Source organism: Nuphar pumila, unplaced genomic scaffold, assembly GCF_984573655.1.
Source record: "Nuphar pumila unplaced genomic scaffold, dmNupPumi1.hap1.1 HAP1_SCAFFOLD_327, whole genome shotgun sequence".
In the NCBI taxonomy this organism is placed as follows: Eukaryota; Viridiplantae; Streptophyta; class Magnoliopsida; order Nymphaeales; family Nymphaeaceae; genus Nuphar; species Nuphar pumila.
In genome coordinates this window covers 8,067-28,759 of record NW_028323281.1, presented here as the reverse complement: position 1 = coordinate 28,759, position 20,693 = coordinate 8,067, and positions in this window count along the sequence as shown.

Sequence of the window (20,693 nt, the reverse complement as noted above, 5' to 3'; positions counted from 1 at the left end):
TCATCAGGTAGCGAAGTAATCACCGACACTGCATTCTGTTGCATTGCACGCACTGTTTGTTTCCTATGATGACCATCAATCCAGGTCATCCGTCTGGATGCTACCAATGCACCTGTACGTCACAGAGCAACAGCCCAGCAGTGTGCCTCTGATGCCTCACCACTTCGATTTTGAGAAGCCCTGCGCTGCTAGCACCCTACCTCGAGCAATTCTGACCGGACATGATCATGTCGAAAAGCACCTATCTTCCTTGTCCGTTCATCCCTTTATCACGTCTGTTCCCCACGAGTGTGCACCCCACCAGCAGTTTGACTCTCCTGATAACCACATGCAACGAGGCGAATTAAGCATTCCATGGAGTAAGGGAATGATTTAGGACAAACCAGAGAGTTGTACAGGTGTGGGCACATATCATATGAGGACTACAGTGGGCTATCCAGGGCTCAATATCATGGCAAGCCCCTTCTGTCCATGAATTACATGGGTTTAAGTGAAGATAAAGCACGTCACGATAACATGAATTGCATAGGATTCTGGTATGCTACCAGAGGTCTGAATGGAGCCAAACATGGCATGATGTACAGCCACATTTCACGGATTTCACTTTCCAAAACATTCACTGCGATTGTGCACCTGGCCATGCATACATGCCAGACTTCTCTACACCATCGCCATGCTGCAGTGACTGTTGCAGCTGCAATGGCAATCCTGGAAAGACCGTGCATGGCAAGCCATTCACGAGCGTGAAGCTACTTTGTTGTACATGCTGCTTCAAATGATTAAGCCGGATAGCAATGCGGCGACGAGGTATTCCAGGATTTGATAGGCTTGCTGGACATGTTCCCACCCAAATAACAGGGCACGTGATCCCACAGGGCTGCTACTGGACGACACGCACGACGTCATGCAATCACAAATACGCCGCTGATAGGTATGGTAGTGAATTCATATCATGCCTGCTCCACCCGAAAACCTTTTGATCCGGCCCACACCATATCAACTCTCGAGATGGCTTTCGCTACATGTCATACATTGTGCGGTCGAGTGCAAAGAGAAAAACAAGGACAAAAGCAAACGATATATATTGCAGCGGTTAAACGCAGACCTGGGCATGCTATCGTGTTTGGGAGGGCCAGGTTTCGTGATTGGAGAAAGAGAGCGATTGAATCAAACCGTATGTAATCGAAGATGCGGCGGCCCTTTCCATATGATAAGTTCCATGCGCATTAACATGTGACAGGACCCGTGATCGATATGTCTGATGCCGCTCCAGCTTGGCAAGTAACTTGCGCAGTTTAGGAGCACCCCTGATGCGAAGCGAGACAGATTCAGCGGAAGAAGTCGTGTCGACTCGATAGAACAGCCGATGGACTCCTGCCATAGCACGCGCCGTGTGCATGCCAGTCCCAGTGTTATGACTGCTTGATGGGTGGCACGTCTGGAACTCGTGTACACATCACGGACAAGCGCATCACACCCGCCAATGACAAGCTACGGCAAAACAGAAGTCTTCCCCCCAATACAAATCATGGTGGCGACATGCAAACATGATTCCCAGACAAGCCTGCAGCGATGCTCTCTCTACATGGTCCGCGCGATCCCCGATGCTAACGACGTGAGCAGCCTGCTTGTGGTTAGCGGCCACTGTGAAATGTGAACGTCAGGCACTCGGTGGAGACCTCCATGCACATCCGCAAAATTATCAACACTTTCAAGATACATCACATCACAAGACGCGCACCTCCACGGGGTATGCAGCCAGTATGATGAGGCACAGCGCGATAAATCGCATCACCCACACCGCAAACGTCTCCATCATATCTAGATAAGTAATCAAATGTAGAACGTCGAAAACTCACAACCGTCTGCTCTACATGCGTTGTGTTATATCATCAGTGTAAATTCAGCGGCACTAAGGGTCCTTGAGGGACAAAAGATGAAGCAGGCATAATCTAAATCTTGCATCGAACATGTGTTTTGTTTGCTTGTGCGGTTGGCTCTTTTGCCTGTCGGTGTTGAGCGGTATCACCGCCAGTGGTGCTCGATTGCTGGATAGCTTGCGAATAGGCAGTGCCTCGTCACCTTCACGATAGTCAGCAGTGAAACTTCGCTTAATTCAAGGTCATTCAATTCTTCAAGTCTGCCGAGGAGAAAACAGGTTGAAGCAATTCAAGCTGCGCGGGATGATGACTGGTACAAAAGTTGATGATGCGATATGATTCTGCCCTTGTCTCGACCGTTGCGTCTAGGAGGGCTGCAAAACTCGAGACACGACGATGTTAGTTGAACAGAGTGCCATTTTTGTGGTTATCCAGACACATTTTCTATCAGGGCTGCAATTTGGTGTCGCCCCTCGCATTACAAACGCATCGTGCATGCTGGACTCGATTGAGTAGTTGCGTCTTCTAGACACAGTAGTGTGAAAAAGACAGCCATACCCTGTCTTTCATTGTTTTAGTTGTCCACTAGAGGCATCCATACTCAAATCAACGACTTCAGGACACAACAATCGTGTTCTGTGGATCCTCCCATTTCCATTTGATCACGACTCAGGGACGCCATTACTGCTCATTCAATGCCATGATGTCAAATGCAGCGATGGAGTCAGCAGATATGGACGTCAAGCGTGTGCGGAGAGGCAGTGCGTTTCCATGCTAGCATTGCCCGCACACGACATGGTGCAAAGTTGTCCATCTGTCAGCTCAGTTCTCAAAATCACGTGCAAAGCCTGTGGACATACATTCAAATCCTTCTCGCCCTGAGCTGAAGGAAGCATGGTCTGCAGCGAGGAAGATAGCCAGTGGGCTCATGCTGCAGAAGATCATCTATTTCAACATCATCTGGTCAAGCACGTGGTGGTTCACAGTTATCACCACCTTGCTCTACCAGGTGAGATCCTCAATGTGATTTCTTCATGCCTCGTGCAATTTGACATTCGTCCCAGCTTGGCAACCCATGAAGAAGTGCAGCAGCAACCATTCCAAGACCCGCATGCAGACGGTTTCGCCTCAGGGCACAATGCACTTGGTCATGCATAATACACCTGACTTGCAGTCAGATACCAGATTGCAGGACTTGCCTGGGGACTTTGCCATGCGCAACTTGCAAAATCAAATGATATGGGGTTGGAAAGGGTTGACGTTCTCGAGCTTGGCCGCAGAAACCATACTTGGAAGTGTGCTGGTGATATTTTGCGCCGATTATGACAGGCTTGCTTGTCCCGACAAAGTTCAACGAGCAGAATTATTTTGATCGTGGAAACTTGGTTGCATTCGGCCTGAGCCGGAGTTCTTATTCTACTCTATGCCACTAATGCATTCAGATTGAGGTGGTTGGCACTCCAGGGAAACAAACCAGGTGCTGCAGCTCGTTTCCTGCATTGAGGTCCACCACTTCGTGTAAGAGATGCCATGCAGTGCCTCCTGTGCTGGTGTATTGCTGACACTTGCCATTGATTCTGCAGCACATGAAAGGTCTACAGATGCATGATCCGGATGAGATCAGAACCATTTCATCGTGTTCTTCATGGTTGTTTGACGCATTCCGCCTGCTTGCTGGCTACTGGGGCAACCTCAGAGAACAGGTACGATCTCACATGCTGACCAGCCAGCGAAGCTGGGGCAACACTGTGCAGAAATGTGTCCGCGAGGAACGCTGAGCTTAGTGTTATACCAGTTCGAAGCATTCATTGTATACCTAAAGAGCATAGTGGGGCTTTCCACGTTTGGGTAGCACATGGGATCCATACATGAGGTCCTTCCCTCATAGAACGCCTAAATTGTTTGTTTTCAGATCGAGGGGTGCTGCATTTGCATTTTGCTCGGATGCAGCGTTTCCTGAGTGCCAAACACTCTGACAGTAGTGAGTGCCATGCATGCAATGAACATAACACTCTATCGTGGACTTTGGAAGTCTGTGGGCTGTGTCTGCATTGTCTTGTGTCGATTCTCAATTAGCAAGCCGCGTTTTTTGGACCGTAGGAAATCAGTGAAATGCTTAGTTTTGAGACAGTGGGACATTTTATTATTTGGATAAGCCACCTGAATATTAGATAGAGATCTGCGGATTGAATGTGCCTGAAGGTACCCCTAAATTGCCTAGCGCGATCATCCTATCACTGATTCTATTCGGTAAGGCACTTGCCCCACCTGATCTGCACCAACCGAAGCGTACCCTCACTGCTTATGCACTCGCACTCCTGCTACATGTGGCACTGGAGGAGTGGAGATGTTGCCAACATCGCCAACACACACCACGCTGCATGCCTGGTGACGTGGCCATGCATGATGATGACGTATCTTTCTACCCTCTGCTTCTTTCGGCAGTGCTAGCCTATCTGGGGCGAGCCCAGCGCTGCCTAGGCACCCAGCAATCCTGATGCGCTGGTCACTGAGCTCGGTGTAAGCCCAATCATCAAGAGAGAAGAAAGAAATACGCCAGCACAGGAACAACCACTCATCAAGTGTTTGCTTTCAAGGTGCTGCATCTTCACCTCGTGCAACACTACCGCATCACATGGACGTTGGAAACCCCAGGTACAACCTACTCGGAATTCAGTGCTACTACTACCACCGCCTGAGGCAAGCACGAACTTGTTCCTCCTTACTCCTCTGCAACTGATGCGCTCCGATGACTGTGCAGGTCCCTTATCTTGCTGTGATGGTTGGCCTCACAATCATCCCGCTGCTTCCTTCCAATCTGTACCTTCTATCTGCTCAAGAGAAGGCAAAACCCTTCCAGCGAGCACTTCAAATACCGCAGTTCGTCTTTCTAATCGCTGGCCTCGTATTCACCGTGCGCACGGTGCGTCTCAAACCAGGCTGTGCCATTCTCGCATGCAAAACACAGACAGGTGCAAACCAATTGATGCGGTCACTGATGGTGATGGTGGCACTATTCCTGAGTAGTTCTTAAAGTTGCCAATGTCTATGTGGGTGTGGTAGTATTGAAACAATACCAACAAGCGGGCGGTCACATTCACGCTTTTAGACTCGCCGCCGAGTTTACATCGAGGTAATTGGTTGATATTTAGGTATGATATAGAAAAAGCCCAAACATTTTGTCATACTCCCCAAAAGCTCACCCGTTTGTTGGTATTGTGGAAAAGACACATCATCATTACATCACATAGATAGATGATGGCAGGATGTAGTAACAAAAGTATTCACCAGAAAGACACATCATCATCTTGAAGCGTGCAAAACCGATGGCGTCCACTTGACGCTGGCTGTAAATACGCATACAGATCATGGCCATGCTGAAGCACGTGAAGAATCAGCAGCCGTACATGGCGATGGAGAGCTCAAAGCATCACAAAACCCTGCAACCAACTGTGCCCCTCTTGCACGCGTCTTCCAGATCAGACGGCAACAACAAGGACGCACTCATCAAGACTGGCACCTTCCCAGTACCCGACTGACGTTACAAGCTCGATGCCTCTAATTAACTGCACGAAATTCCCCAGTGACATGTGAGCCGAGGACTCACACTTCAAACACTCTTCAAACCATGAACGTGCTTTATGCCAGGGTAATTCAGTTTCTGCTGGCCTGCGATAGTGAGCTATCTATGGCTCCTGTTCCTGCACCTGCTCGGCTACTTGATTGTCCCTGGTCTGTGCCTATATAGTCGCATTGCAAGTGTATCTCCTCAGGTTTTGTGTTCTGATCTGAAGACAGCTTGCATCTATGTAATGACGCCACTTGCAGCATTAGCCCAACCACTGCATCTCCACGTGGATGCGGTAGCGTTGTAAAAGGACACATCATCATTACATCATATAGATAATGGCAAGAAATAGACAACAAGAAACAACGACAGCACATTCGAAGTGATACAGCTCATTGAACGTCAGCGGTCGGAACAAGCAAGCCTGTCATAAACGTGCGGCCGCTGGCACAAGCTAAAACTTGAAGAGAACGCCGGTACATGATAGCATTGCCCCTACATCAGCCAATGCTGAGTTCCCGTAGCGCATTGGTGACAAATCCATCCTTGATAACATCACCCCCAGCACTCGCTGTTATCGCCAAGGTATTGAGCAGCTCCATCGCCGGCTTGCCCATGCGGCCGAACGTCTCATGTGACAGCGGGCTGAAGGCGTAGCCATTGGGGTCAGCGGATTGATACTTTGTCCGCTTGAGCTGATCCCGTGCGGCTGCTGCGCCACCTTCCACTTGTGCGGCTTGCACGTGGGAGGGTGCGCTGGGGTGCACAACCGAGATGTCGGCGACTGTGAGTCCGCTCGGCAATACGAACAAGATGTCTCCGCGAGCCTTAGAGTGTGGTGCGATGGCGGCGGCTTGAGCGCCTGGCAGTCTGCGGATTGTCGGTTCAACGGATGATGCAATCCCAGCGCGGGAGGCAATGCGGCGCCAAATCTCTGTGAGAATATTGTGGCGCAACGTCATTGACGTGCACCGGGACCGGCAGGTCATTGCGTGGTCGATATCACCTGCTTGCATGTACTGCACACAGCAGCACCGAATGCCAGGTGCATTGGCAGGCATTTGCGTAAGGCCGAGACGGTGGCGCATGGCGCTGATGAAGTCAGAGTCTGAGAGCTGCAGCGCCGTAGAGAGTGGCAGTGTGTCCATCCATATGGAGGAGGCGCGGCACGCGCAGCTGCGAATGCGAGCTATGTCGCGACAGCCAGCTTCGGTGTTGGCGTCGAACGAAGCCAAGAGGTCGTCGCTGCGGCGTTGGGCCACGAATCGCGCGTAGGTGCGCTGTACGTCGGGGAGGACGGTGTCGACGCAATCCTCGTCAATGTTCAGCGCCTCCGGGGGCCAGATGGCTTTCGCCTCGCCTTCGGCGTGCAGCGCCTGCCATGTTTGCTTGAGGGTGGCACCGATAGGGCTGGCAAAGGGGCGGAATTGCTGTGGCCCGTCACGCATGGTGGTCTCCGCCATGGCTGCCGCAGATAGAAAGGCAGCCTGTGCCTCCAGCGCAGTGGTGGCGCGGATGCCCATGCCTCCGTGACGTAGTGGCAGGGTCAGTTGGCCGGCGCGCAAGTCCGCTTGTTCTGGACGTTGCATGATGGCAAACGTGGCCTGCGCTGCTTTAGCCTCGACGCGCTGAATGGAATCACCCACAAGATTCCATGGGGTGACATGCGGCAGGTGGGCGATGCGCATTTGCGCACTCGAGCGCAAGATCGTGAACTTATCTTGTGCCGCAAGCGGGGTGTCGAGCAGTGTGTCAATGCTGTTGCACATGATGTCAGCCTGCTTTTGTGCAAACACTGTGACGAAGGCGTCCGTGCCAACTGGGGTGCCAGCGGCTGCGAGGCCGTCAGCGCAATGAGGGATGCCGAGGGCCGCCGCTATGCCAGCCGCAGCTGGAGCATTGGGTGAATACGCTCCACACTTGTCGGGCCGCACATCCAGGCCAATCGCAGCCCCGAGGTCGCGGAGGGCGGGGAACGCGGCAATGACAGCCGCTGCCTTACCCAGAAGGAAGGTGTCATCCATGTAAGCTGCGGGGGCAGCGTCTGGGTGTGCCAGTCGCATCTTCTCGAGCTGATCCTGGGTGGTCAGCGAGAAGTAAAGTACGCCACACGGATCGCCTTGACGGACGCCGCATTCTGACATGATGGGTGGGGTGCCCTCAGGCGCCCCGCTGACAATTAGGCGGCTAGGCTGTCGATACGCCCAAGCAACGAAAGGCTGTAAGGTGGGCTGGCGCCTTGCGATAGCGTCGAGCATGGTACGCGACAGGCTGTTGAACGCGTTTTGGTAGTCCATCTGCAGGACGACGCAGTCGGGGTCGGCTGCAAGGGCAGCGTTGGTGGCGTGGCAATCTGGCTTCCCCCCTTGACACCGACCCCCGGTTGCAAAGGTGTGAGTGCTGGGCCAGCTGAGGGGCAGGTGGCCATGGCGCAGAGGCCAGCCGGCCGGAACCAGACGTCGCCGATGGCGATCGGACGGAGGCTGCGGTTGTTGGGTTTTTCAAGGCCGATGAGGGTGCTGTCCAAGGGCTCCGGCACATGTGGCAGCCTGCCACCGACTATGGCGTTAAGTAGGCGGAGGATGGCGCCACGAGCGGAGTCGACGCCGTGTGTGGCTTCTCTTATGTGCTCGTACGTCCAACCGCTTGGGCCCGGGGCTGAGCCTTTTGGGAGCGCTGTAAGCACGTCGTCGAGAATCTCGAGGGTGATTGTGGCTGGCGCGACAGTGGGTGGCTGGCCGGTGGGGTGCAGTGCTTGCAATGCAGCTACGGTAGCCTCTGTGGGCTGCGCAATGGGGAGAGCATCTAGGAATTTGGCTGCGCGTGAGATGCTACCGAGCGTGAGCAGGCGATGAGCACGTGCAGCCACTTGGTACCTAGGATGTCGAGGCGGACGTGGGCGACGTTGCGAATTGCCGTGAACCTCGGTGTCTTCCTCGTCTGTGCTGTCTCCGTTGTCAATGCGCTGTAGGCAAGTGCATGAGCGCCGGGCCCGTCCCTTGGACGCGCCAGGAGCAGTCAGCGCTCGAGACGGCAGCTTGAGGAGCGCAGAGAAGGCCGTGACAATTGCGTGTTCGACGCCGCGATCAATTGCTACCAAGACGTCCTCAATTGAGCGTTTGACAGTCTTCGTCCATTGCTCTCGGGCTTGGAACGGCACGGTGCGGCTAGGTCGAGCCGCTGGAGGAGGGCGTGGCATCTGGGGCACTGGGACTGCATGAGGCACCGGAGGAGGTGCATCATCATCATTGCATGCCTTGATACATATGCATGAAGGGCGTCAACAGAGGTCGAAGCGAGCATTGACAAGCTTGCCATGCTGACCTTCACACATACGGGCATACAATCTCTGGTTCTATTGCAACAGAAACAGGGCTGGTGGCACAGCTGCGCTGCCATGCATGCGGCGCAGCTCGCTTCGCAGTCGAGGCTCGGCGGCCAGCTGCCATGTGGCAATGCCCTCAGCATCCAGGGTGTTGACCATCAGCCGGACCAGCAGCGGTTGCAAGGGCCTGAGCTCCAGCATTGATTGACAGGCGTCCTGGAGCTCAGCCCGCCTTTGCTCGAGCTCCAAAACGGCTCCGGGCAGGCGCACCGCCGTCAAGAGGGCATACATCGCGGCTTGAATCGGAACATGCACCTCTGGGCAGTTGACGATGCCTCCACACCAGTCGCGCTTGCCCTGCAGACTCACCATCATTCTTGCAGACATATCACTGAAGCACAGGCAATGCAACACAGTGATAAGAGCTCCGCATACTCGTACTGAACCTGCCCACCGTTCCGCAGACCCATTGATGATGAGGATGTAACTTTGTACAACACTACCGCATCCACATGGACATTGGCAATTTCAAGAAGTACTTGAGAATGAGCGCCACTGCAATCGGGTTGAAGGTCACGAATAACTGTTTCTCCTGATTCATGCTGCCCTTTTCCGCCTGTGTGCAGGCTCAGAGCACCGTTACCGGTGTGACGGTGAAATGTGCAGATATCGGTAAGAACCGATATGAGTATGGTCCTACTAGTTCCCACTAGATCGTAGACCAGGTTCTCTGAGCGTTGACATGCCTGGGCAGAGTTCGGTTGTCACAATGAAAGAATATGCACAGTCAGAGTCAGAGTCATGGTAACGGTAGCACTGATTCCCAAGTATTTTCTTGGAGTTGCCAATATCCATGTGGATGCGGTGGCGATGTATGAGATACATCATCATCAAAGTCAGCCGCATGGCACACACGTCCAAGCTCATCACTGAATCTCTGCTTGTCTTGAGACCCAAATTCTTATCGTCATCGACATTGACATAAAGTGAGTGGTTGGTGCTCTTGAGATCTGAGGGTATGCACCTGAAGCATGGTTGCATTGGAGAGGCGAGTGTGAACGGCGTCAAGAGCTGCGTTTGCGAACGACGCCACAGCAGTACAGTCAAAGCAGCCGGGATACTTGAGGGCCAGATGCTGCAGGCACGAGGAGGCCAGCTGCAGGAGCAGGACGGCCTCAGAGTGGTGATTGTCCAGCTCCTTGTCAAATAGCTTGCGGTCGGGAGCCTCGCCATGTCTACTCCGAAACCTCCCCCCCGGCGTAAGCCTGCATGGCAAGAAGGGTTTCGACCCCCCTTTTGGTCCCAGACATTCAATTTTTTTTGGGTACCTGGACCCAAACAATCAGAGGGTCTGGCGAAACAATGTGAAAGCACATCTTTCTGTACCATTCACGGTTTTCTATCGTGCGAGTGCTACCTGCCGTTGCGATCAGTGCTGGCAGCGCGCGGTGCCGGGGAAAGGTGACCCACGCAAACATCGCAAACATCATCTTGGAGTATGGGCAATCACCCGTGAGCGTCGCCAAGGCACGCGAGCAAGGCTTCTTGTTTCGGCAAAATTCACGCGATTAATGCTATCCATTGTGCACAACATAGATTGCTTTCCTGGGTCAGCAGGGTACCTAGAGTGGTGAAAACAAAAGCGATGAACGCCAGTGATGGTCACGTGTCAATCACTCACACGCGTAGAGTGATTTCTGAACTTTTGAGACTGAGAAATGGTTAGGAATCTGGGCGGAGGCCCTCAATTGCAGGAACATCTGTATGCTTCCTGCAATTCAGCAAGCAGGAACAACACAAACAACAGTTTGTAATGTTCCTGCTGAACAATACAGAACTCAAAACGCCGGCGCTGCAGCCAGCATCTTACGCACCAGCTAAAGAGCAGCTGGTGTAGGGCATGAGCCCTAGCACAGCGACGAGTCAGCAACAGCGCCGACTGCCGAAGCAGCAGATCCACGCATCCGTGAAGCGACATCTCAGCAGGCTCCACACCGCCGACCTCAATGACAGCTCGCTCCACCCGAGCAGCCGACCCAGTGAGGCGGGCCTCACCGGGGGTGCCAGCAACAGCAGCGCTGGCTTGCCCTGCGTCGGCTGCTGCTCCCGCTACAGCTTCATGGACGTCCACTGTGCTGTGTGCGGAACCACCGAGGGCCATGCGCTTGGCTTGAGTGGGCTCGTCACCCTGGGCTTCGGATGGGGTTGTGTTCGATGCTGTCTGCGATGGCACATCATGAGCGTGCTGCTGAATGATTGTGCTGGCGCAATTTGCGGCGGCATGTCTGCATGCAAGCCATGGGTATCGTTGGATGCTTCGAGACAACATGACGCGCTCCATCCTAGGTACACACCAGTGCTTTGCCAGACCGGGTGATTCACGGGTCTTAAAGCCTGCAAATGCATGATTTTAGGGACAAAAATGGGGCTCGAAATCCATTCTGGAGAAGCACTGGTGTACGCAGAATACAAGCCCTGAGATTCTGACGCAACATGTTGCTATTAACTGACTCTCCAAATAGCCTTCCTGAAATTGCTTTCTGGGCAGCGGCAACTCATGAGGACCCCCAGACAACCAGAAACAAGCACACTGTGCAATCTGCAAGTGCGTTTGCTCGACTCGCTCACCACCGATACTTTATCCCCCTACGCTTGATCAACAATTCCAACGAAACCGAAGCTGTCGCGACACATTCGATTGTGACATCATGTGATACCGATGCATATGCGACAGAAATGAACGGTGTTGCGTCGCCCTCGGCTTGATATCGAGATGCGGCGTGCAGCCAAAGGAGAGGGCCCTCCTCTGTGCCGTGGTTCTTCAAGTTGACAGCACACCTGACGTTGCCTTCATCGTCCTCCATGAGCTTGAACATCAGCTGCCAGGCGTCCATCAAGATGCCATGGATTGCCTGCAATCCTGACTCACGCGATGCGTCCCACTCACCAGGCACCAGTGTAAGCCACAGCACATTGGAGCGCGTAAGTGCCGTGGCAACCCCCAGCCTGGCATCTGACGGTTGGTCTGAATGTGCGCGAGATGTGCACACTTGCAAAAAGTTGCGCATCATACTGCAGCAGAAGCGGCAACCACTCGATCGCAGTACAGCTAGAGTGATGCTGGTTGTACGCTGCTGATGATGTGTCTTCTTACAACACTACCGCAGCCACATGGACATTGGCAACTCCACAACTACTTGGGAATCAGTGCTACCATTCCGTCACCTGAGGCTGATGTCCCAAATGGCCATGGTGTGGGAAGCTGCCCTGTTTGGCTGGATCGGCTGACCACATCAGCGGCCAACGATCGGCAGCCATGCGTTGATGTGCACAGTCATGCTGACAGCACTGGATGCATACTCTCTCGATAATTGCGATTGGAACACTGGTCAGAGCAAAGCATGCTAAAGGTGATGAGTGACTCGTTAACAAGTCATTTGGCCGCGCTTCGCCAGACAGTTTGCTTTGTGGATCTGTATCCCTGAAAATGCATGATTATCTGGGGCAGAAATGGGGGTTGAACCCCATTCTGGCAAAGCACCGTCATTCGGTGAGCCAAAGTTGTGTAATCACCCATGCTGAGCTGATGACACAGCATGACAAGGACCCTGGGGAACGTGAGGACACCGCCGAAGTTAGGTTACTGGGTTTGTCGTCTGCGTACCTGATGGACTCCATGTCAGAGCTGGCTTCTATGCAGCCTGCCCTCAAGAATTCTGCCAATCTGCCCGACACCACCTCCAGCGAGCTCCCCAAGCAAACAAGAGCGTGAATCTGTACCCGCGCCTGCCTCGACTGGTCCACGATTGAGAACATGAGCTGCTGACTCGCCGCGGTGTCATGCGACGTCCCCCGCCCCGATGCAGACGGCCCTCGAGTGTCCGACGCTGACGCAGCCGAGCGGTGCACAGCATCGGCAGGGAAGTGTGAGGTCACACTTTCGTGCGTCGGGCGCACGTCGACGCTGCGACCACGGCCGTCCGAAAAGCCCGTCAGCAGGGCCAGCAACCGCAGCGCCCGCCTGCGGACCTTGTGATGTGATTCGACTTGCAGCAGCGAAAGGAGAGCGGGGGAGAGTGTACCGACGAGGCCTGCGTCTCCCGCCATGCGCCCTTTGACGATGCAGCGGAGCACCTCTGCTCGGATTTCGTACACCGGGCTGCGCAGGCACTCGAGCAAGGCGTCTGCGTTGTAGCGCTGACTCACATCGGGCGCCACGGACCCCACGTCCGCGGCAAACAGCAGCCGCACAATCTCTTTCAGCCAGAGCGCCCACATCGGCGCGTGCGAATGGCTGACCGTGATCGATGCTATGTGCAATCTCAGAAGACTAGCCATCTCTGGCGGGAAGGAGATTGCCGTGGTGTTTTCGCCTGCGATGATTGCAGATCGCAAGCACTGCACAAACGCCATCGAGACGGCGGGCGAGCCTGCTTTTGCCGCATCCGAGAGCCACATTGACGACAGCAGGCTAGGGAGCGCGGCGGAGAGGATCGAGGCCCGAGCGGGTGTGTCAGCGCTGCGGACGTTGATCGCAAGCAGCGAAAGGATCTGTGCGAGTCGGCCATGGATTGTGTTGAGGCTGCACGAGCGTTTGGCAGCCTCGGTGGGGAGGCTGTTCAGCAGGCCGAGCAGGAAGGGTTGTAGTTCGTCTGGCGGAATCAGTGGGGCGAGAGCTCTTGCCGCGCATGTACGTACCGCCATCAGTCGGCAGCTGCAGCAGGATTGCACTACCGGAATGAAAAGGGACAATGGCAGATCCAGCTCCTGCATGTTTGAGCGACTCCCTCAGCCTTCTTTTGTCTCTCTTGATCACAGCCTGGAGACACCAGCTTTCCAGCAGGTGTGGTGGGCAGAACCTTGAAAGTTTCACACAAAGCTGCCTCGACAGCCAATCACTGGCACAACTTGGCCTTTTGCAGTAGACCTTTTGCCGGCCGTTTGCCCTGTGTTATGCGTAACCCTATCGATCATGCTATCGCTCGGCCCATTCGCAGTCAAGAACATGCATCAAAGCGTTCACGGTGGCCTGATGTATATCACATCGATGTCCCACACACACCTCAAGGACACAACCAGGCTTGTCCATGCAAAGCAAAGAAGGCGGTGGTATTTTTTGTGCACCTGGGACGTAAAATTCCAATTGTATAGTTAGGTACCGTATTCCAGACAGCATTTGGTCAGCGAATGCAATGCAACGCACCTCTGAGGGCACCAGAAAACATGAATTTTCCATCTGATGTTCGGGTCAAGAAGAAACTAGATGGAGGTTCGCGTAACGCAACGCTGGGCGAACTGGCCAAGTGTTCTCTGGACTACGGTGTGCTGTCTGCAGGTCTGGCGTACCTCGACCGGCACATCAGCAGACGCTCTGAGACGAGCCAATAGCACGAGGACAGGATAGAGGCTGGGGTGGGGAAGCTGCTGGGCGGAGGAGGTGAGGCTTTCAGCAGCAACGGTGAGCTGCTGAAGCAGGAAAGAGTGCAAGGAGGGGAAGCGTTGCATGAAGTCGCGGCCCGTGATCGCGCGCCTCGAGGTCTCGTACGTCACGAGGTTTTTGAAGCCTAGCACCCGCTCCGTCAGAGATGTGTATGCGAGCCCTGCCGCGTTTCGCACCTCCCACTCTGCGGCTGACAAACCCAGCACCGACGCCTGCAATTTATCACGGGATGTGGATGCGGTCGTGCTGTGAAACGATACATCATCATCGTCATGCCAAGTAGTTCTTGGACTTGGCAATGTCCATGTGGATGCAGTAGTGTTGTGAAATAATACATCATGATCATGTCACGATTCTGGATCAAATTCATCAAAGGCCGCCCATATGACTTGAGACACGAATTCTCGCCTTCTTGCCATGATCTTTGCTTCATGTGCTGGACCGACAAATCTGAAATTAGCGCAAGTTACAGTGCTTAGCAGGTTGCCACCATTATGGTCGGCAAGCAAGACGAGTAAGGCTGTACAACAGCGTATGCTGGCTGCACATTTTCTGGGTCAGCACTATCTACACAAGCAGACAAAACACCCAGCATTTGTGGTACCAGACATATGCGTCTGTACAGGCTAAAAGATGAGCACCTGAATGCCAGCGGCGACAAACCCCGACGCGTCGATCGCGAGCGGGCGGATTTCAAACGCCATTCGCAGGCAGTTGAGTGCGTGAACTCGGGGCCACGGCCCTGGCACAGCCTCCTCCCCCCCGGCAATAGCAAGCAGCCGCTTCAGACCCGCAGGGAGAAGCGTCTTGTTTGTACCGGAAGGTTCTGCGAGGAAGACGGCGGTGAAGGCATGCGGCAGTCCCCCTGACCGCCGCACGATGTCGCTGAGGCTCTGATTGGGCCGTGTCAGCACCTCGAACAGCGCGGTCTGCCAGCTGCGAGGGAGGCGGTTGAGCTCCGGCTGTGGAAGCTGCAGTAGACGCTCGACGACGGCGACAAACCCGTGATGAGCCTTCTCTGTGGCCCCGTTGTGCTTGACGTGCGTGAACGCGTTGAGGAAGAACGCGCCTATCGCTTGCATGTGGCTGAGATCCAGCAACGCCTTCAGCACGTTGTCACTTTGCCGCTGCGTTGCGATCGGCACCAGACGCACCAGCGTTCCCAGCATCAAGCAGATCTCCTTCATAGTTACCCAGCTGCCTGCATGACATTACTGGATTGATTACATTAATTAGTATTTATTATTGATTACATTATTGATCACTTGTAGCAATGGTGAATTTGTATCTTTTTACATCGCTACCACATCCACAAGGACAGAGCAACACACGATGATGATGCATCCTTTTACAACACTACCGCATCCACATGGAGATTGGCAACTCCAAGAACCACTTGGGAATCACATATTTAAAAAGCAACCTATTTTCATCGGTGCATGCAGAGACGCTCAAGCCACAGGAAACCAATAGTCATTCCCAGGGCGACGTGATGAGACCCGGGCAGGCACCTCGCCTCCCACCTGTCTGAGATTTGGTGAAGCTCGCACGCAAAGTCCCTATGGGTGAGAGCTTCAGAGAACTTCAGGTTGGCTGACTCACAAACATGCGCTGGGCTGCGTTTCGATGTTGCTGATATCATCAGCACCTTGCTCGTCACAACTTCAGCTCAGATTATCATATGAGTCTCTTCAGTTCCAATATTTCATTTCTTCTCTTTCCCACATTTGTAGCTTGCTCTGCACTTTGTTTAGGTAGTTTCATAAGATTATATGGAAGAATGATAGGCGTATGGGAAAGAAAAAAAGACCAGATCGGCCCCATGGACACATTATGTTGCAAATCAGAGTCCCTCTATGAACGGAAAACCCTGCGGTGGCGAACAGTTGGCAGACCCATACATGCAACATGGGATGCAGCACGTACAAACTGCAGTCGTCACGAATGATGCCATGCACGAGGAACGCAAGAAAGCACCTGTCGTGAGAATTTGCGCGTGAGGGGCCAGCACCGCGTCTTCGTCGTCGATATCCATATGCAACGCATGGTCATCCATGTCGTCATCAGAGTCTATGTCTGCCGCGTCCACCTCACCCGCATCCACGTTCGTTTGGCCATCCAGATATGGAAGGCACATGCGGCCTCCTTCAAACACGAGCTCCAAAACTCGATCGATCATCACAGCTGCCTGAGCTCCCTGCATTCAACATACCATAGTCTAGACACCAATTGATCACACGACGTTACGCAACTCAGAGGGTACAGGCAAGAAAATTGTGATTGATTCTATCTAGCTTCTGGATAAAAAAAGTATATAGTCACGCAACCCCACGCAGGGCAACTGATCAAATTGTTGTCTAGGCTAAAGTAATTGATATCTGCAGTCAGTGCGGTTGTTCAAGTCACAAGCTTTTCAGCTGTGCTTGTGATTTCGATTGTTCCAGCTAGGGAAACCTTGCTCGCGTCAGTGCACTTCAAGACGTCGTTGAGCTTGACATGTGCTCTGCATCCGAGTAGTTGCAGGAATGCTGTTCAGATGACTTGGCGCGCACGGCAAAGGACAGGACTCGCTTTGAAACGAAGTATACCCAAGCGACTGCGACGGGCATATCAGAATCAGTCGGACTAGTTTAATCACGCAATCACAAATACATGACGGCCGTAAGCCTGCACACCAGGCAGCAACAGCATGTGATATGGGATTGATATAGGAGTCCAGCTCGTGCAAGCTGCAACATGCCAGGATGCTTCACACGGCATAGTTGGTTGCCGCACGGAACATGTCACCGCACCTGGTCAGGCTCGACCAGCACAGCGCGCCACGGAAACGTCGCAAAGACCAAGCGAAGCGCGAGAAGGGGCCCATGCAGGAAGCTGCTTCGACAGGCATCCACCATAGACGCGCGGCCCTCGAGCAAGCGTTCCTCAACAGCCGCCACAAGGCTCGCCGCAAAGTGGAGGCGAAGCGCCATGCTCAAGGGGGGCCCGTCAGGGCTGCATCCGGCACACTCACGGACACCGTGGGGTGCACGGAGCAGCACCAACCGGCTTCGACGACGTAGACATCGTTGAGCATGCTGATTAAGCGAGCGCCCGCGTCGCTCTCGCGTTGCCGGGGGCTGCGGAGGAGGGCCAGGGCCCACGTGAAAACTTGCGGGAGCGCGGCCGGGCGCTCGTAGCCTGCTAGAGGGTGCGGCAAGTGCACGAGAACGGCGATTGCTGCGTCACGCAGTGGGTCCCATGAGTCAATCGCTGCTGCCATTAAGACCTGCGTTTGAGTCGACGTCGGTGAGTTGAAGCCAGTCGTGTGAACGATGCATGATCAGAAGTCACTCTCGTTGAAAGGTGTGACCTTGGAGAAAGTGCATGCTGAGAGCAATCACTTTCTATGTGACTTCATCAGATGTTGGCTACCACAGGGGGCGAACAACAAGTCCTCTGGGCCACAATCTCATAAAAGTACGTCTTTTGCTGTGCAGTGTGTCGTCAAAGAGCAGCATGAATCCCGGGTATGGAAAACTCCCCCAAATGGGGAAGATTTTGTCGAGCATAAGAGCTAGATACAGTTTCCTCAGCTTGCTGAAACTGGCACTAGACCAACCAGCGCAGCGCGCAGAAGACGTAACGAGATGATTGCAATTTCGTTTCGGCCATTACAAAACATCCCTCCAAGGCGCGTTGGTAACAATCCAGCGCTGTCGTCGCACAAACACTTTGACCTGTCATCAATTTTTTTTCAACATCAGGCGCAGACCTGTACAAATTCGGGTGAGTGGAGCATGGCGCAGACCGGCTGGAACACCTCGGCAGCATCTCCAGAGGCAGCAGGGCCAAAAGCTCCGACAACGTCGCTGCCGACAGAGTGACGGGGCTGAGGGGAGCCAGCAACCGCGGACGCCCATGAGCTGCTGCTGAACGTTTCCAGCACGATCTGTAGAAGGCGCATTGCGAGGTTCTTGCGCGCGTGAGGCGCCCCTGGGTACAAACTGTCCGCCAGGTGGTGCGTCAGCCACTGCAGGAAGCCTTGCATGCGCATGTCACCCAGAGCCTGCACCCCACTTCTGCTGTTGCTCGCTGCATTGTGCACTTGTGTGCGTGCCTGCGCTCGCAATGTCTGACTTGTGTGTGACGCAAGCACAATGCCCCGTCCAATGCAACATTTCGCTGCCAGTTGCCTCAATCAGGTGGCAACTTGCCTGTGATGCTGGTATCTCTTGCGAGAGTAGTTTTCGACCATCGTGGTCATTATCAATCTCACCTCCTGGTGAGATATTCAGGACGGAGATCGAGCGGTGAAGGGGTGTGCACAAGATTAGTGTGGATTCCTTGAGCATATGGCACCTGGCATGCCTTGCAGCGACGGCCGTGTCACATTTCATGGAGCTATCAAAGGCTGGCCAGCCTGCAAACGAGCATTTGTCCATCTTGCAGAATGTACGGCAATGTGACTGCAACGTCGAGCAGGTCGCGCACCTCTCGAGCGCTCTCTGGAAGCAGGTCGTTCTCACACTGAAACAAAGGGCTAGAGTCGGGCCCACCAACGTCCCCGGCAGTCACCTTTGCAGCCCTGCCTGCTTTGCTCTTTGGCCAGGCAGGGGGAGCCGCTCCAGCGAGTATTTGCGCCCGCGATTTCTTCTTCAGCATCGAGCTGAGCACCGCCTGCCGGATTCGAACAATGAGCTTCCCCAAGTGCGCAACCCACTTCTGGTGCGTGTTCGATGAGGTGCTCCTCAGCGTGAGTGTCAGCTGCTGTTTAACGATCGCTAACTCCACGTCCCCGGGAATCTGGATCACAGGGCACATCTGCTCATTTATGATTCCACCGGGTGGCAAATCGATCTTCACGACAACCATTACACTCCTCATTACAATTCACATCAAGCTACCGTGACCGGTGTTGCCCTTGCCTAACGGGCCTTTGAACGGCATGTGTACATGGAGCCACATGCCATGAGCGGATTTGTCAAAAGAAACTGCAGCTCACTCTTTAGTTGCAGGCTTGCTGGGAGTATGCAGCTCAGCGACAACACATGAACAGCCAGTGTAGGAAGGTACATTATCAGCATGTTGGCCGTCGGGGGAGGGGCATACGAGTGCTGATTTGATGGAAACACAAGCGAGCTCGAGCGTGTCGATGCGCAGAGCTTCGTCCTCATGTGATGCGGCAGCAAGGAGTAAGCCCAGAGGCACACGGTACCGAGCTTCGCGGTTGAAAACCACAGAGTCAAGGTCCAGGACGAGCTGAAGCTTCCGCGCAACTCGCAGGACAGACACTACAGCTGCTACGCTGGCATCGCAGATGCGTGCGGCATCTTCTTCCCCCCCAAGGCCCCACTGCGCTGCCAAGGCGTCGCCGTCTTGCTCGCTCTTCGGCACGCACAGGCACAGCAAGAGGGGGAGGGACGCTGCATCCTTCTCAAGCACCAGCGGAAGCGCATAGGTCGCCGCACGAGTCCGCACGTTTGAGCTGTCCGACGTCAGCGCGCGCACTATTGAAGCGATCCAAGCTTGCCGCCACAGCATCAGCGCATCGGCTGAGTCACGTGAGTCAGCGCCGCTCTCGCGGCGACACAAGCACGACTTCAAGTCTGTGAGAACCACGTCAAGCAGAGTGCTTGCACTCGAGCACATGGTGGCTTCGCGCATCGCATCCATGCACACGTCGACGAGCTTTGGCTCGATCCGCAGCAAAGCCTCACTGCCGATGCGGCCGACCAGCACGGCAAGCAGAGTGTAGCGGCCCTTCCGCTGCAACGGCATTGAAAGCAGCCGGAGCGCCACGGAGCGCAGCACCGCATCGGCGTCTGGCAGCGCAGCGGCACCCCCCCCTCCATCGATGTCAGCCTGGGGAGGGGGGACGCGCTGCTTGAGGAGGATGTCGCAGAGGAACGCAAACGCGTCGTTCGTTTGCCGGACAGTCTGTGCGAGGGGGTCCTCGAAGTTGGCGAGAACGAGGGCGAGAATGCGCTCGGTATGTGCGCTCGTCAGCTGCGGAGGACGCTGCTGTTCAGGGGCCGCGTCGATTGTCTCGCTGAGCTTCTGCAGGCACGCCACAACGGGCGGAGAGGCCGTTGTACTTCAGATGCCCCCCCTGGGCACTTTCTGCTACGTCGCAGCTGGTTGCCAACGCGCCGTCGAGAAGCATGCTCCACGGCCTGCGCGGCCCGCCCTCAAGCGATGCAACCGTCAGTGAAGTGCATAGTACCTCCGTCGACATCGCCGACACCAGCCCTCGAGTCGCGCACACCCGCGCAAATGGCCCCAGCGCCTGGAGCTTCAACGCCAGCGACGAGCCGTGCTCGCCGAAATGTTTCTCTATGATGCCACAGGCGTGAACGGGTGAAACGACTGCTGGGTGTGCTGATGAGTCGAGAGCGGGACAGCTATCAAGGAACAGGCCGTGCGAGAACGTGAGTGCGCCGTGGCTGGGGGGGACTGAAGGGAGGCAGGAAGCGGCCCACAGGGCTACGGCAGCAGAGG